A 14,734-nucleotide genomic window follows, 5' to 3' on the forward strand; every position below is an offset into this window, starting at 1 on the left:
AAAAAGAAACTGGAGCATATGTGGCCAAATGAAGTCTCTTTCTCCCCCTGAAAGTGCACAGAGATTTAACCCAGTTGTGGTTTTCACACTTTTTCCTTTTCTAGGTTCATCTTCTACTTGTACAGTAGCAGCCTGTGATCAGCCAGTGTTGCCTTTTCTTTTTTCTGCTATTTATTTGGTGCCTTCTGCAGTTGTGAGAAGTTGTGAGAGAAGCAGTAAATAATTCAGACCCGTAGAGAAATGAACTGAGGAGCAAAGTGATACATTTGCTGTCAGAGAGAAGGACTAACTGTTTGTTGTGGTACTGTTAACCTGACAGTCTTGCGGCACTACATGAGTATGTGTGTTCTGCCTGTTTGTGTGTTTGCGAGAATGCACAAATCACTGGCATTTCCAAACCTGTGGTATACACACTTCCTCTCTCCTTTCTCTTGTCTCTCAGTGACACACTGACCATGTCTGGCCGTGGGACAACAGACCTAAACCACCGTCTGGTCACTCATGTGACCCAACTGCTTTCTCTGGGAACCTGTGTGTGTAGCTGTGTAGACATTTCTGTTCTGTGTCTGCTTCACACTGCTTTGTGTATGAATGTCAGCCCACGGTGCCCTCTGCTAATTGCCGGACAAAACTGGCACATGGACCACAGCATGTGTTTGTATGTGTATATACAGTACCATGTTCTAAGAGTGTGTGTGTATGAGAGAGAGAGAGAGAGCCTTGCCGCTCTTCCTGGTAGCCCGCACTGCCCTGTAAATGAGCAGTTGCCGTTGAGTTAGGCGGCAGCGCGGGCTAAATGACACGGCGTGTCGGCAAGTGTGGCCGAACACTGAGGCCACAGCCACGGCCCCAGGGCTTTTATCAGTCCGTCCACGCGGCCACTACAGGCCTCCGACTTAACCTCACACACAGCGAGGCTTCCTTTTCTAACACCTCTGCTGCCTCCCGACATGGCCTCTGCCTTGGCCTGCCAGCCCATGGACAGATTACAGCTCTGTGTCTCTCTGCTGAGCGAGAGGTACCGCTGTCACACAGGCCCACACGGCAACGCTGCTCTGTGCAAGGCCAGGGACGTGACGGCTCAGCCTTCGTGCTGAATTGTACTTGTAAGACATTTACGACTTTGTCTTTTGTTCTCAAGTCTGCTACATTTGGCGTGGAGGGTCTCTGCATGGTTCTGGTCTGTACTCATCTGTGTTTGTTTAGAAAAGGGGATGCTGGAGTATTGGTTTCACAGTGCTTGTGGTTCTTTCAGTTTATAATCATTTTACGTGAATATATTTATGCAAGTGAGACATGTTGCTGATAAAAATTCACGTTTTGTTTTTCAGATTTCATTTAAGTGTGTAATATATTCTTCTGCTGGCTGTTTTCACAAGGAGACTGTTTCAGATTACTGTCAGTTTCCTTATTTTTGTCCATTTGTGGGAAGAGATGTTGCCTCTGGATTTTCAATGAGGAATAGAGAAAAGCAAAACAAATATAGGACCATCCCACAGCATTGTGCAAGAACAGGAATTGGCTCCATTGTAGTGCAGTCCAAACTTGACATTTGAAGAAAGCACTGGAGTCGAGGCCTTTTTCTCTGTCCTCAGTTCGCTCTGTATTTTTTCTTCTTTGTCTAGGTAAACATCTGCTTCATGTTTTGAAATGTATCTCATGGCTTTGCACTGCCCATGACCGTGAGGGGAAAATAGTCTGAAGATCATTGTGGCCGTCTTTCACTCAATTCTTTTTTTCCCCTGCCCAGGCCTTGTTTATCAAGCCCCTGTATTTAAGCTTAATATAACTCCTGTTTTGCTGAGAAAACTGTGGTGGTTTAATCACTGTCAGTGGTCCTACGCCTCTCGGGTGTGGCTCGCGAGGCAAAAAGGACCCAGTGCGGTCGTGCGTCCAGCTGCAAAGGGGCTTATTTTGTGGTCTAAAAATTGCAGGCTTCCCCATATGTTCCCTATAAACGTGGAATGCAGCGTGGGACTAGAGGAGGCTTTTATAATGAAGTGGCCGTCATTGCATCAAACACCATGGTCCTGCATGCCTCTAAGATAGGCCAAGGGAGCCCGGTTTTGGGCTGCATGCATGGGTCCAATGTCCTACCAGATCACTCACACCTCATACTGACCATTTTCTTCTAATTATATTACACTGCTCTGTCCACTGACTGATGTTCCTGCCCAGTCTCAGTACAACATACCCTTAACCCCTTATGATTTATAACAATGAACGGACTTGATGTACAAATAGAAAGAGAGTCTCTGTTCACTGACGTTTTACTTTGTCTGGAAGTGTATTGTCTGTATTTTTAGAAGAAGCCCCAAAGAGCAGGTTTGCACAAGAGAGCATATGAACCAACAATATAAAACATGTAAAAATTCCTTTGTCACTTGTCGCATTTTAAATAAACTGCTGTTAAAAGACATCAGCATTCAAACTGTTGAAGTCATTATTCTAAAGAGATCTAAGATGCAGCTGTATGAGAAATTAGTTCACTGTAACTGGTTCAGTATCAGCCTGTGCATGTGTTGTGTGTGTGTGTGTGTGTGCTGTTGTTGTCACTGTAAGCGAGGCACTCCCAGATTCAGCGGTTTTAGCATGCAGTATCCCGGTTGGAAGTGATCACCCGGCCCATTATTTATTTATTGGCTCCAGCAGACATGGAGACTTGACTGTGGTAACCACACAGAGAGGAGGGGAGTACGCCGGGTCACCACACACTGAGTAGGTCGTGTCCCAGAGTTCCTTAGGAGCACTATATGTGTACAGTAAGATGTGGCAGGAGCAAGACACCAAAAAGTCTATGATGAGCCATAGTAGTAGGAGAGCACTGATGCTGCAATCAAGGTGTTTATGGAGGAAGTCGACACAGCGGAGATCACTGTTACGAGCGATGACCTAAGATAAGCTGTGTGAGGACAGCTAAGATTGAAGATCATGCACAACATTGTGACAGTCACCAGCTGAAGTTCACAGCTGTGGTCCTTCAGTGAAATACTGTACGTCTGGGACCTGCAGCAGATCTTTAAGACAAATTTACCATGTTTACAGGTGGTAAACTTTTCATCCTACCCCCTTCACCCATGCGCTTCCTGTTATTCAGAAACTGTGGCAACGTTCATTTACAGCAGGTTGATTCAAAACTTTGATAGCCACTGGCAATGAGCTATATAGGCTTATTCGACAAGTTATAGTTCTTCCTGTGTACCTTATGAAACGCAGTACAAAATAAATAGATGTCACATCACTTCAGTCTTCAATTAATGAGAGAAAACAGCTCAATGAGAAATTACAGTTAAAAGAAAAGTTGTTTCAATTCAGCAGTGCTGTTCAGCAAGCTCCAAGATCTTTCATTTATTCCAAGTGAACTTAATACTTAGCATATCACAACAGATAGATTTTTTTTTCTGTAATTTATGTGTAGGTTTGGAGCAGTATCAAATTGCATCCTTTCAGAAACTGTTAATCTGGGACTGACTCTGTTCCCTTTATTCGGTGTGTAGGTGCCACACAATGGTGCTTTCAAGTGTGATAAGATGCAGCGTGTGTGACTAAACGTGTATCGCATTCAGTTGCTATTACTCTGTAAATCGAAACAGTAAGCTGGGTGATAGAACAAACTAAACACTCCACCGGGCGCCTTCTAGTTTTATCATGTTTTGTCTATCAGCGCTTTTCATACCGTGCCTGTGTGTTTGTGAACGGCTTGTCTTCACCAGAGTGGTAAATTTACACTTGCCTTTGAGGTACACAGAGGCACCACATCATGGCAACAGAGCAGCTGGAGGGTGAAGCGCTGCAGCCTCACATAAAAGCACCCGTAAACCCGAGACCTCAGTTACCCCAAATGCCCCAAAGCTCAGCACACACACTCACATACACACACAGCTCAGCCCCAGCCAGACCAGAATAGAGCAGACCATGGTCTTGCCACAAACCCAACTGATCCCACTGACCTCAGCGCATGATCAGGATCTTTTGAGCTAACACAGGTGGAATGTTGCAACGTTGCAGTGTTTTTTTTTTCTCATTTCACTCTTTCATCGTTACCGCTGAAATGCAACTCATGAGAAATGCATATTTTCTGCGTAGCTGAGGGTTTTGCTTTGCAGAGCTGCACTTAGTAAGTCACACTGCTGTTTTTCACTATGTTTTAGTACCTGTGTGTGTATGCCTGCATGTGTTTGTGTCTTTGTGTGTGCGCGCATTCGTATTTCCTGTGGTGCAGACATGGGTTTTGGAAGTGACAGACGAGCCTGCAAGCATGCTAATGTGTGTGGGGCAGGATGTTCCTCTAAAGCAGATGCACAGTGGTTTACTTAGACACTGTGTGAGCGTGTGAGCGTGTGTGGCCACATCACTGCATGAAACATATGTCCAGTGTGCATCCAAAGGCCTTTCTCCACACTGTAAAAAGTGACACTGAGGTTCAACCCAATTAGCTCATTTTTGTAGCTATTAAAGTGGTAAATTAAGTGCTCAGTTGCATAGCTACGCCATTGTGTAAGACGTATTTAGTTCATTTACAAAGGTAAAAATTTAAATAGCACAATGTAAAAGGTATTAACAATAATTATATAAATAGAATAAATGAAACCATATGAAACTCACAGTATCAAAATTAAATGCTTTTCATTATGCAGGTATAATCACCCCTTTCTTTGTTATACTATTAAATATACTGAAATGGAATTTTTATTACTCATGCATCCGATATGGGTCAAATAATTGCAGTGGAGTAAAAAGCACAATATTTTCTCAGAAAAGTATAAAGTAGCACTGAGTGTAGGTACTCTTACTTTTACTTAATTGTACTGTAATTTCTGGACCATAAAGAGGCTGATGCCTGAGAATTTGTTATCCAGTCTCACTTGGACAAAGTAACGGCTAGAGCATGTGAGAGATGATGTGAGCAGCGTGCTAACACTCAGCTGCTCTAACCAAACCAGTAGTGTGGTTTATCGTTTGCTCACATCTGACACAAACGAACAATATATTGGTGTTGCCCATTTAAATACTCATTGTTGCGAGTTCAAACATAATCGGAATAATTAATAAGCAGTTTATTTGTGTTCAGTTTAATCATGTTTGCTAAGGTAATATTGTCATTGTGACATTGTGCTTGTCTGCATATTAAATATACTGAACACATTTAATAACTGCAGAAGCTTAAAAGCGGCTGCCGTCAAATTGGACCAAATGAAAAAGCAAATGCAATGTGAGGAGTAAACAAGTCAATTAATGCATCATCCAGATATTTGCTCACTTCATTATTGGCAGGTTAGAAGATGTAACGCTGCACATGCTCAAATCAAAAAGTGTATGTTTGTCTGATGTAAAGGGCAGCACTGAAAGCATACATTTGGCCCATCACTCTGTCACTGATTTCTGTGTGTTTGTGTGTGTGTATGCGTGCTTGCAGCAGTGACCTGCTTTCATATGGCAGCCCACACATTTCAGAACCTCGGTGGGTTTTGACTGACCTAGAACAAGAGAAGGGGGCTCAGGAAATCCACAGCTATGCTCACAGCACGTGTGTGCGCTGGAGTCTGTGTGTGTCTGTGTAACTGTAAATGTAGGCATATGTGCATAAACTTTTTTGAAAGCCAGTAACATAATAGCGCACTCAATTTTTCTCTAAAATGTCGTTCTCACTTTCTCTTTCACCCCCCCCCCACTACGCCTCTCTTTCATTTGTCTCTCTCTTTGACAAATAAGAGCGATGTCCATTAGGATGTTTTATGAGGTGATGGTGACACAGGGCACTCCTGATGGCCCCTAACACTGTCTCAACTCCTCAAACACACAAACATGCTCTCTCTCTCTCTCTCTCTCTCTCTCTCTCTCTATCTATCTATCTCTCAAGTCCCCCTGTCTCTCTCTGACTCCCCGTTCATCCTCTGTGCTCTTTAATATCGGAGCTCATTGCTCTTTGTCATCCATTGCAATGCATGTGTGCGCTGTCTATGTGTGTGTGTGTGTGTGTGTGTGTGTAGCTGAATCCCTCGGCTCTGGCGGGCCCCCCTCACTAGTTGAAAACCAGATTCAGCAGACACATGTCTGATCTATGATCCTGAGCTGGCTTTTATTCTGAGGGAGACATACAGTGTTTCCTTTGTGGGAGGGGAGTGTGTGTGCGTAGGAGGAGGGGGTGCTGCCCCTAATGAAGGCCACTCAGGGTGGCCTCTTCCCCAGCCTCTAATGCATCCCAGGCCCCCTGGACTGGCTGGCAGACTGGATGAGTGGTGGGGCTCAGGGGTACACACCAGAGGAGTAGATATACTGCATAAACCTGTCTCACTCACCTCTGTTTCCCACTGTGAAGACATGTATTCTACCAGTGCTTGTAGCGTCAAAGAGCACCTTGAGGCCACCTCAAACGAATCTCCTGCTTGGACTTGATACAGAGAACGCTCCTCTGGCATTTGTAAAGAGCGTGTTATTCGCAGCAGAATACGGTCCAATTCATTCCACATGAAAACATTTAGAAATATTTGCCACACAAGAAAATAATTATTTATAAAATGTTTGACTGCATGCTCATAGACACAATAAACTCCAAACCACTGCTGCACACTGGTTGTGATTTACATGAAGAAATGTTCCAAGGTCAGAAACTTTCCCCCTAAAATCTACAGGAAATGTCACTTACTGTGTTTCTGGCTCGCAGCATGAAGAATTCAGACAAAAAACATCCATCTCTGTGGTCCCAGTTTGTGATGTTTTGTGTTATTGTTATTATGAACAAATCCTACCAATATACCAAAACCAACAGTGAATTGATCCTACTAACAAGTAGTGTGTGTGTGTATGTGACACAGCTTATTACTCTGTGTCTTAGAGCTCAGTTGTTGCCCAAAAACACATCAGTGAGTCACATTGTTGTAGTAGGTGGCATGTTCCTTTATTACCATGAACATGCATATCTGTTTTTAATAAATGACACATACACTGTCCTGCTGCTCACCAAAAATGTTAGTGGTCAGCTGTTTTTGGAAATGAAATTATTTTTAAAAATTAAAACATATATTTGTGGCTGTTTTAAGATTTGCACCCTTAATGGAAAAGAAAGGCAACTTAGAATTGACTTTGTAATGTTGTTGCCAGTTTTACCAAAAATAATTGCTGAGGTTTTGCAGCCTTTTTTATACACAATAAAACTTCAAAACATATTAATTATACCAAATTAACTGTCACTTAAAAGTGATGCTGTATGGTTTTAGAGGAAGTTTACAAAACAACTAAACTGCACATGTTCCTGATGGAGCTGCATGTAAGGTTATGCACTTTGTTAAAGTGTGTAGTACAGCTTATGCAATATTTGCTTCTGTTCTGCTCCTGCAAGTGTCAACACACATACACACACATACATAAAAAAACAAACTGTATCTAAAGTTTAAATTCTAGTACAGACAGAAACTCAGTTTGAGATCATGATGCTATTTAATTATCACATCTGTTGGGTTTCGGTGCCTAACTGGTGCAGACCAACATGGAAATGAGAAAGTTTTGAATATCCCTGCTTGTCGTGTGGTTTTAACACCTTTGGGCCTTTGAATATAAACTGTTCACAGCAATTAAGAACAATACAGTTGTGCTGTGACGTCCCACTGCATCTGTCTCACTATCAACCAAGACCAACTTCAGTGTGTGTGAAGACACCAACACACCTATTTATCCATGAAGGTATGTATGTGAATGGCTGAGTGGCTGCATGCAAAGTGTTGCAGCTTTGCAAGCTTGTAAATGAAAGCTTAAATTGCTCAGATATATAACATATATCTCTATATATCTAACCTAGTATGTGTATAAAGGACAAGTTGTAGTAAACATACTGTGCAGTATATTTACATATCTTGTGCATGTATCACATGGTAGTGCTTTAGTCTTAATCTGTCAGTTGTGAACACAACACTTCTGATCTTGTTTCCCACGCTCATTGCTGTAAATAGGTCTAGAGGCTGCTGGGTTCATCTGTAGCACACATACACATAATGTACACACACACACACACACTAACGACTATGTGACACTCACTGTGATCCATGTATTGCTCCACCTATATACATTATATGGCAAGTCTTTGAAAGAAGCAGGTGCTTTATGCATCTTCCTTGGAAGACTAGAAAAGCACATCGTGTGCATCTTTTGGTGCTTGTGTGCAGATTGTTGCGTGTCTGTGTTGGTGTGAATGTGTGTGTGTCTCCTGTCTGTCTGGGAGCGGGTGTATAGCCAGGTGCTTGCTAACATACTCAGGCTTTGTGGTTGTGGTTGGTGGCTTGCTTGCTGTGCAGACAACCGAGAAGGAACTGACTTTTTTTTGTATTTCTATCTGCGTGTGTGTGTGAGAATATAAGTGAATATAATTTTTACTCTATATCTCTCACAAACTGACATGCATTTTGACAACTGTAGGGGGATTTGGTTTCCGTTGTAGTGCTGCTTGATTGCATGTGAGTATATAAGTGTTTGCTGCAGTCTGCCTGTGTGTGTTAATGTGAGTCTTTACTCTTCAGTTTTCCTTATGCAGCTCTGAACTGTGAATGTGCCAAATGCAACAGCACATGCTGCAGACAAAACATTGTTTCCTCTGTCTTGTTTTCTGTCTGCAGTTTCTACAGTGAACCTCTGTTTGCCATTTTCGAATGTAACTGCACTGTATAAACACACCGGCAGCAAGTGATAGATGAGAAGATAAAGTAGATAAACTTTATCAAAGGCCCCTGTTCGAACCCACATGAGGAGCTTATTGCGGGCTCACTACAAAGGGAAACAATGGTTGGAGTGGGAGTAGATAGCGCTCTGCCATTCCCGCAGCCTTGGCTCAGGAACCATGGTGGCGCGGTGTCACATGATGCCCGAGGTGAATATCATTGTGGCCTACTGGCTTGAAAGCAGCAGCACAGGTCTGTGGGGATGTGACATGGGTGTGGTATGGTAAAGTCTGGCTAACCAAGGCTCAAACACTGTGTGAATACCTGGTTTTATCATGTGGTAAATAAAAAAAGCAGATTACTTAAGGAGAGGCTATTGATTGCAATTATTTTCATCTCATCATAAGAAATCATCTATTTGTGGATGATTTGGAGTCACATGTGGTTGGGATTTGAATTGCTACACCTTTGATGTACCATATACCGAGAGAGTGAAGGATCGAGGCAGATGTTGCCACAGAACAGGACACATGTTGCCACATTCTCACAGTGTTGGTTAGCCAAACCTCTTTACCCAGAACTCTTGGCTAGGTTCTGCTAAGTTGAGTCATCTCAATGCAGCTAAAAGCTTCAGCTTCACCCTCACACAAACCACTATGTGCTATCTGAGTCACAGAGATAAAGTACTTAAACCTACACGCATGCACATTAAACACACAGATTTAACCATTTTCAAGTCCTGATTTCACCTCATGTTGTTGTGGATTGGTTTTTTTTGCAACATTTTCCTTCCAGTTAGAGCCATTATGAGATACAAGTGGAACTAGCTACCAAAGAAAAATATACAGGTGCGTAACAACCCACACTGCTGTTCTGTTGTACCTCGTAATTTATCAAAAAGCTAAAAAGTGGTTTCTACAAACCCACGCGTACACATACACACTTTTCCACTTCAACGTCAACCCATTATATATCATCTGATATTTCGCAGAGCTGTCACTGTTGTGATTCATGTGCATATGGGAATGACTTGTCCTGTTGCATCACTAGCAGTATGTGAGCCATTGTTCGCCATCAGAAACTGTTTAATCTGACATGTTGTAGCACACATTAAAAACAAGGTGGTGTGAGGGCTACCATACATTTTCATAAATCGAATCAACATGTAGGACTGGATATAGTCCCATAATGTACACACAGCTGCAAAGCTAATATTTACTGCAGTTCATGGATCTTTTGTGTCTGCTGTCACACCAGTGATACAGCTGATTTTTTGCAAGTTGAAAAATGAAGCAAATAAAATAGCAATGTGGAAACAAATGGGAAATAAGCTTGACTGAAATATTCATCTTTTGAAACCTGAATCCTCTTTCAAAATAAACCAGGATATAAAATATTCATGATGGAATGTCGGCAAACTTTCAAAACTCGAAACTTGCGCTTATAAAATAGAAATATGGCGGAGGATACAGTTTCTTTTCTGAACACAAGGTTTCAGTGTGTGTGAATGTGTTTTAGGTTTGTTTGTTGTATGCAGAGTGCAGACCTGCCTGCTGTAGTTGAGTGAAATCAGAGACAGGTTGGCATAAAGAAGACTTGCCTTGGCACAGCTCAGGCCACAAACGGGTTCCGGTATGAGTTTACAGTATAGTTTGCCTCTCTGTGGCTTGACAACTCTGTGCTCTGAGAAACTCTTAACCATGCGACAGACATGCTATGCACTTTCCCACAGGCACTCAGCAGCTAAGGCTACTCTTATGGTTGCTTAACACTGACACTTGGCTACCTATTTCACCAGCTTCATTTTTTTCTTCCTCTAAAGACAAGCACAAAAGTGCTACAATGAAGAGAAGTTGTCTTTCATCCTTTTGACAGTCAGTTTTTACACTTCAAGTGACTGGTGGTGTGACAAGTTGCTCGGTGTGACCATATTTGTGACTTATCTATCCTGCAGGACCCTTTTCTTTCTTCACGGCACTTGCAGTCACTCTCTCCAATCAGAGTCTATGACCCGTGATTGATAAAATGTAATTAAAGATAGAGTCTCATTCACTATTTTTAATTGTTTGACAGTTCTTACGTAAGCCGTGAGTCACCATACAACGGTCAACAGCGTGGAGAAGAGGAGGCAGATATGAATCACCTCATCCAACACTTGTGGTTCTCACAGTGTCTCATTCGTTAGCAGGTTGTTTCCATTGTGCTAATGTAGAAAGTATACCTGCTTCCAAACCACATCTGCAATCAGCGACAAGCTCCGCACAAAATGACAGATATTTGAGTGCAACTTAAGTCATTAAAGTAAATGGAAACGATAACGGCTTATATAATAATTGCATAATTGTTACATTTTGCAGATATACATTATTTATCAAATTTCTAAAACCTTATTTTTTCCAGACATGTTAACTGAGCATGGTTACTTTTAATTTGGTCACAAGTACTTAGGAAAACAAATCGTCGCAATTGCACATCACGCTATATCACATTTTTGTATACAGCCTTTTTTTTTTTTTTTTTTTTTTTTTTCAAACTGGGGGGGTGAGCTTCCACGGCTGTTCAGTTGCTGTGTGTTGTGTCTGCATGTCTCCCCAGCCTTCCCTAAATCAAGAAGGCAGAAGTGAGAAACGGCTGAGAAGTACGACCAGTGTCTTCCTGTTATGTGTGCGTGAAACCCCAGACGGCTGTCTAAGTTGCTCGCACGCAAACGCCAGTGTGGAATCCATGGCAACGGCATGTCCTCACACGTAGAAGGCGGAAGTGAGCCGGCACGCTGAGGAAGTTATTGGTTTATTGATGGCCATCGCTGTAGTTTCATGAGAAATACTGTGACTCGGCCCTTGTGCTGTGCCGACAGTCAGCTGGCGTGGGAATGTCATCTTTGTGACGCTGACAGTGTAGACCAGAGGCTGCATCTCTTAGGCCCACATTCTCATGACGGTCAGAACAGCAGTCAGCATCACAAGTGAGTGCACATATCAGATGAAGATGTATATTAAGTCGTAGCAAAGATATTCCTCTTGATAAATGTGTAGCATTGCCTGCAACCCATTTCCTTCACCAGCATGCAAACCGTTCTCAGAAACACGTCATTGCTGCAAGCTGCATAGCAGTTTGTCATTGTCTGCCGTTTCCCAAGAAATTCAACTTAAGCAGCAGCTTTCTCTGACGTGAGCAGTGGCCAGCCACCAGTTCTGCCATCACTGTGTCCATGTGATAATGCTGACGTAGGTCTCACCTACAAACCACAGCAACATCAACCTGTCTTTAACTCTGAAAGTTCTCTCCCTGCAATTTTGTGTGTGTCTTTTGAGGTTTGGGCGAGCATGAGGTGGAGGGTATTTACAAGTTTTTTAAGTTATCAACCACAGATACTCAGTAGAAATATTTGTTTGATAAATTCTAAAAGGTTCATTCAACCGCTAAGGTTTAACACCACCTGTGAGGCTTCCCAGAGTGGTTTGAGTGGAGTCACGCTACAATGATTTAAAAACTCCTGAGGTCCTGTTACTCAGACCTTCAGTGAGGTTTAAATGGTCAGCTTTCATTTTCTCACCACAGGTAGGTTGCCTAATGACAAATGATCATTATCAAATATTGGGCAAATATGCTCAAGTAAGTGCAGACTCATTCCTGTGAGCCCTTGTGGTTGTCTGGCTCGTGCCCAGTGTCTCTGGGAAAGAATATCTTGCAACATAGATGAAATTTCATCTTCAGCTCTGCATTTCTCCCTCTCTCTCTCTCTCTCTCTCTCTCTGTCTCTGGTCTTCTGCAAATATTTAAGACACTTTCTCTTTCAGTTTATATCCACCTGCAAGCTATAATTGGAATGGGTAATAAATCCAACACATCCAACCTTCGCTGACTTACATGTAGCAACCAGGACCAGGTCCTGCTTTACATACTAGTCAACTGCCTTTTTGTCCTGCTGGGATTCTGTGATTCTTTTAAAAATCTACAGAAACAGAAACCCTACATTCTGCATTTATATTTCCATAAGTTTCTGAACTGTTTTAAGGTTTAAACTTCTGCACAACACAAGAGGCATTGCATCTTGCAGTAGTGTGTGGCTGTGTATGTGGCTGTTTCCTCCCCTATCCCATAGCCACACCTGCCACAGCCTGGCTTCTGCTTGGCCTCAAGCCTCCAGCGAGCTGTGCCTAGGTTGACCAAGCGTGCCATCAAACACCCTTGGGGGCAGGGCTCTCCTCAGCCCGAACCCTGCAACCCCAATGCCTCAGCCCGCCTGAGAGCCTGAGAGGGAGTTGGTCTGAGGCGAGAAACCACTCTTGCCTCCAACTCTGTTCTGTGATGTTCAGACACCATAGACTGCAGCTGAATCGGGACAAAGATGAGACTGGATTCAGATCACAAGAACACAAGCACCTGATACCAACTGTAATGTCTTTATGTGTGGATGGCTGAGAGAGAGAAAAAAGAGAGAGGAGAGGGGAGGGAGAAAAATAGGGGAGAGAAGTTTATGGGCTGCTAAATGCCAGACTCACCACAGGTGGGAGCTCCTCTGTCAACCCATTAAAAACCAAGCAAAATGGAGGGTCTGTTCAACTACTCTGTGACTTGACTTCCAACAATGTTGCAGGCAGTGGTCACAATAGACACTCAACAACAAGTCAGCGATAAGAAAGGGTACTTGCTCAGTTTTTCTCAGCATGTTGACACAGTTGTAAATGTCATGTGGTTTCTTTAAAGAGGGGACAGGCTGCGAGGGTCTTCTGGAAAGTCCCCTCCATTGTCAGAGATGTGGCTGTGCTCATGAATGTTACCAGCGACATCATCCAAATGCAAGTGTACCACAGGTGACTCACTCGTTCACTGACAATGGGAAAAGCAAATATAGCTAACCTAAATCAAATTTTTTTGCCTTGGAATTTTGGAGTTCGAAAATCCCCTCGAAAACTATATTCTTAAACCAAAACGCCTCATGTTGGCGTTTTGGTTTAGTGCAACCATGCAAAATTGTCAGATTTAGTGAAGATGTTTCTTAGGATGTTAAAATCTACCATACAGCAGCATTTCTGTTGAAAAATGTTACTTTTCTTGATTACAGTTCTTTCATATATGCCCTATATTTTACAAATCTTCCATCCACATTGTGGCTGAATCTTTTCGGTGGCTGTGATTTTGTGGTAGGGTACGCACATCTTATTGAGGTCCATTACATTGTCCAGTAAAAGGCCACTTCTGTCCGGTCTGGTTTTAGGGCCCTGGTTAAAAACGCAAAACCAAGCTTGGCTTTTAGTGTTGGTACAGAGGAAAACCACCACTCCGCGACAATGAATATTTTACCTTGCTACTAGCAATCCAGCAGCATTTAGTGACCACAGGCATTGTTAAGTGTTCCTGACCAAAGGCGAAGGGGGCACTTAACAAATGATAATGCCCACTATCTGTCAGTGCTCTGGGCTGCCACTGCTGCCTGAGAGCTTTGTGGTGGCTGGACCTGGACCACTCTAGGCCCACCACTGACCTGCCAGCTAACCACACACTCCACAGCCTCCAGCACCCAAACGTCTTCTTCCTGTTGGGAGGGACACTTGTCCATCAGTTAAGTGACAGCTGTCATTCTGGTGGCTGGCTGACCCTCTGACCCCGGCCATCATTAAAAAAAATGACATTACAGTTACCTCCTTAAGAGGCTTTTCACAGTAACAACGCATAACCACGATTGCATTTAAAGAAAAGGGGGTGGAGTATATAGATTCACATGAGGTTACCATTGTCTGCTTGATCTGAAAAAGAAAAATGTGCGGATGTTAAAGATTTTTTCAGCTTACCTGAAACTGAAAACACCCACAGCCCAAGTCCCAAAATGGTAATATGTAAATAAAGCTGACCACTAACCCCCAAGATGCTTAACGCAACAGCAAAAAATGCACTCTGGACTTTTCAAAATGATTGGAGTGGAAGTCAATCAAATCTGTTGCCAGTGTGTTTCAGAGATGGTTGGGACTTTTGAAACCTCAGCCTGTGTGATGCTGGGCAGAGAGAGGAAAGGTAGTGACAACTCTTGCCTTATTGGATTTGCCACCAAGAGGGACCTCACCTCACCTCACCTCAAATGTGAG

The sequence above is a fragment of the Scatophagus argus genome, chromosome 15 (genome assembly GCF_020382885.2).
Source record: "Scatophagus argus isolate fScaArg1 chromosome 15, fScaArg1.pri, whole genome shotgun sequence".
Lineage (NCBI taxonomy): Eukaryota > Metazoa > Chordata > Actinopteri > Scatophagidae > Scatophagus > Scatophagus argus.